This window comes from Rattus norvegicus, chromosome 20, assembly GCF_036323735.1.
Source record: "Rattus norvegicus strain BN/NHsdMcwi chromosome 20, GRCr8, whole genome shotgun sequence".
Classification (NCBI taxonomy): domain Eukaryota; kingdom Metazoa; phylum Chordata; class Mammalia; order Rodentia; family Muridae; genus Rattus; species Rattus norvegicus.
Window position 1 is genome coordinate 16,716,334 of NC_086038.1, and position 4,241 is coordinate 16,720,574.

The window sequence follows — 4,241 nt, forward strand, 5'->3', positions numbered from 1 at the left end:
TCCAGTCATTGTACATATTTAACTTTTTATTGGTTCTTTGGGAATTTCACATTGTACACCCCAAATCCATTCATGTCCCTCTCCCCTTGTACCCACCCTCTACCCTGTAATCTTTTTCCCAACAGAAAAAGTAAATATCATTGTAAAAGCTGTACTGTGTCCCACAGTATACCCTTTTATCTACACTTCTTTGCTTGCAAATGGTCATTACAATGCCTCATTGGTCTGGCTTGAGGACTTTGGATTCTGTTACTGTATCAATACTGCAACCTCACTGGGACTCCTCTCTGCTATTCTGTTGTTGCCCTGTGCCCCAGAGATCCTGTAGTTTTGGATCTGTAGGTCCGGCCAACTTAATGTACTCCAGCAGTTCATCAATGGGGTAGATGTTGGGGTGAGCCAACTCAAAGCCCTGGATGTATGCCTGAGAGATATCTGAGCTGGTCAGCCCACCAGCTGTCCCATTCTCTGGCCCTCTGGCCAGCTTACTAGCAAGCCCTGCCACCAGGGCCAGCTATCCTGCTGTGCAGGCAAGGTGCAGGGCCTACTCTCCAGAGTGTTGCAGCCAGTGACAGACATGGTCAATTCTCCCACTCTCATGACTCCGAAGCCAGCTCTCCTGCCTGCCATGGATGACAAAGGATGAGGGAGGGCACGAGGGCGTCTCTCCCTCATCCTCAACACTGCCCAGCAGACAAGAAACAGAGCCTGCTCTCCCACCGTTATACCTTCAAGATGTGATCTCCATATATAAGACGAGCTCTACTGTGCTGCCCAGGTGTGGTGCAATGCCCACTCCCAAGGCTGAAGGTGGTGAAGGACAAGAGGGGAGGATGTTATCTCTCCCTCACTCGTGCCATAGCATGGGAGATGAGTGGTACAGCCAGGTCTCTCACACTTTTATCCCCAGGGGCAAGCTCACCTCAACTCCTGCAATATGCTAGCCAATTTCCTGAGGACCGCCGCTCTCCTGCTTTCATGCTCCCAGGGCCAGCTCTCCCATGATGCCCAAATGAGAGGCGGGGCCAGCTCTCCCATGATGCCCAAACGAGAGGCGGGGCCAGCTTTGCACAGCCCTAAGACATCAACATGGCTTTGGGTGGCAGCCTAGACTAGAGATATCTACCTGGCCTTGCTGCAGGGCCATTAATCCAGACATGAGCCCCAGTGGCAGCACAGACAAAGACCTCACCATGGTCCAAGGTAGCATCACTGGCTACTCAAATCAGTCTGTTCTTCAGACCCTCGAGTCTCTAGCTCTGCCTCTCTTCACTGTGCCCACACCCTTCTGTTTCTCTTTTTCTTTCTCTTCCATTTCTCCCGCCACTCCTTGTTCCTTTTAGTAGACCCGAGGGTCTCCAAGTGTCTGAGGTCATCTCAAAAGTTGTCTTCAGAGTGCTATGCCCCGCTCATGCATTATGACACCAGAAAGGGGTCACCACAGGCATGGTCTCCCCTGCCCCAGGACTCTTCAGTGCTCAACTGATGGTCATCTCAGGCTAGCTCCCAGTTCATGCACCATGGCACTAGACTGGTGGTCATCTCGGGCTCACCTTTTTCATTGGGTGTTAGGCCACTTATCATTCATAGGTCAGAACGCTGAGCATAGACGCAGCCCCTCTCCCCTCTGCCATCTACTGACACACATGTCAAACAGCAGCCATACCTGCAAAGCTTTCAGGAACAGGAATCATTGTATATTTTAATTCTATTTTTTTCCTTTTTTCTTTATTAGCTTGAGTATTTCTTATTTGCATTTCGAATGTTATTTCCTTTCCCGGTTTCCGGGCCAACATCCCCCTAGCCCCTAGACATCCCCTTCTCTATGGGTGTTTCCCACCCCATCCTCCCCCCCATTACAGCCCTCCCCCCAACAATCACGTTCACTGGGGGTTCAGTCTTAGCAGGACCAAGGGCTTCCCCTTCCACTGCTGCTCTTACTAGGATATTCATTGCTACCTATGAGGTTGGAGCCCAGGATCAGTCCATGTATAGTCTTTGGGTAGTGGCTTAGTCCCTGGAAGCTCTGGTTGCTTGGCATTGTTGTATATATGGGGTCTCGAGCCCCTTCAAGCTCTTCCAGTTCTTTCTCTGATTCCTTCAACGGGGGTCCTATTCTCAGTTCAGTGGTTTGCTGCTGGCATTCGCCTATGTATTTGCTGTATTCTGGCTGTGTCTCTCAGGAGAGATCTACATCCGGTTCCTGTCAGCCTACACTTCTTTGCTTCATCCATCTTGTCTAATTGGGTGGCTGTATATGTATGGGCCACATGTGGGGCAGGCTCTGAATGGGAGTTCCTTCTGCCTCTGTTTTAATCTTTGCCTCTCTATTCCCTGCCAAGGGTATTCTTGTTCCCCTTTTAAAGAAGGAGTGAAGGGTACAGGTCTTCCTGGTTGCTGACGCTGCAGAGAGCCCCTGGGCAGCACCCCACGAGCGAACCTGAGCCTCGGGACCACAGGTAAGACCAAATTTTCTGCTGCAAGAAAGCTGCCTGATGAGCTTGGGACACACGGAAGCAGAATTTCTCTAGGACCGGGCACGTTCTGTGTTTACCGGAAGTCCCACACCCGAGGATCCCGGCCCGCAGCCGCTCTCTGCTCCCAGACCCGGTGAGAGAGAGACCCAACCGCCTGGTCAGGTGGGCACTCCTGAGGCTGCAGAGCGGAAGAGACCACCAACACTGCTCACCCCTGCCCACATCCCTGGCCCAAGAGGAAACTGTATAAGGCCTCTGGGCTCCCGTGGGGGAGGGCCCAGGAGCAGCAAGACACCTGCCTGAGACACCGCTGGAACCTGAAGGAAACAGACCGGATAAACAGTTCTCTGCACCCAAATCCCGTGGGAGGGAGAGCTAAACCTTCAGAGAGGCAGACAAGCCTGGGAAACCAGAAGAGACTGCTCCCTGCACACACATCTCGGACGCCAGAGGAAAAAGCCAAAGACCATCTGGAACCCTGGTGCACTGAAGCTCCCGGAAGGGGCGGCACAGGTCTTCCTGGTTGCTGCCGCTGCAGAGAGCCCCTGGGCAGCACCCCACGAGCGAACTTGAGCCTCGGGACCACAGGTAAGACCAAATTTTCTGCTGCGAGAAAGCTGCCTGGTGAACTCAAGACACAGGCCCACAGGAACAGCTGAAGACCTGTAGAGAGGAAAAACTACACGCCCGAAAGCAGAACACTCTGTCACCATAACAGGCTGAAAGAGAGGAAAACAGGTCTACAGCACTCCTGACACACAGGCTTATAGGACAGTCTAGCCACTGTCAGAAATAGCAGAACAAAGTAACACTAGAGATAATCTGATGGCGAGAGGCAAGCGCAGGAACACAAGCAACAGAAACCAAGACTACATGCCATCATCGGAGCCTAATTCTCCTACCAAAACAAACATGGAATATCCAAACACACCAGAAAAGCAAGATCTAGTTTCAAAATCATATTTGATCATGATGCTGGAGGACTTCAAGAAAGACATGAACACACTTAGGGAAACACAGGAAAACATTAATAAACAAGTAGAAGCCTACAGAGAGGAATCGCAAAAATCCCTGAAAGAATTCCAGGAAAACACAATCAAACAGTTGAAGGAATTAAAAATGGAAATAGAAGCAATCAAGAAAGAACACATGGAAATAACCCTGGATATAGAAAACCAAAAGAAGAGACAAGGAGCTGTAGATACAAGCTTCACCAACAGAATACAGGAGATGGAAGAGAGAATCTCAGGAGCAGAAGATTCCATAGAAATCATTGACTCAACTGTCAAAGATAATGTAAAGCGGAAAAAGCTACTGGACCAAAACATACAGGAAATCCAGGACTCAATGAGAAGATCAAACCTAAGGATAATAGGTATAGAAGAGAGTGAAGACTCCCAGCTCAAAGGACCAGTAAATATCTTCAACAAAATCATAGAAGAAAACTTCCCTAACCTAAAAAAAGAGATACCCATAGGCATACAAGAAGCCTACAGAACTCCAAATAGATTGGACCAGAAAAGAAACACCTCCCGTCACATAATTGTCAAAACACCAAACGCACAAAATAAAGAAAGAATATTAAAAGCAGTAAGGGAAAAAGGTCAAGTAACATATAAAGGGAGACCTATCAGAATCACACCAGACTTCTCGCCAGAAACTATGAAGGCCAGAAGATCCTGGACTGATGTCATACAGACCCTAAGAGAACACAAATGCCAGCCCAGGTTACTGTATCCAGCAAAACTCTCAATTAACATTGAT

General features: G+C 49.3%; 1 pseudogene; it reads right to left on the reverse strand.

The window, feature by feature from the left end:
• Nucleotides 1–1,564: 1,564 nt before the first annotated feature.
• Nucleotides 1,565–1,688, reverse strand: LOC120099024 (small nucleolar RNA SNORA17; annotated as a pseudogene).
• Between the last annotated feature and the right edge of the window lie 2,553 nt (nucleotides 1,689–4,241).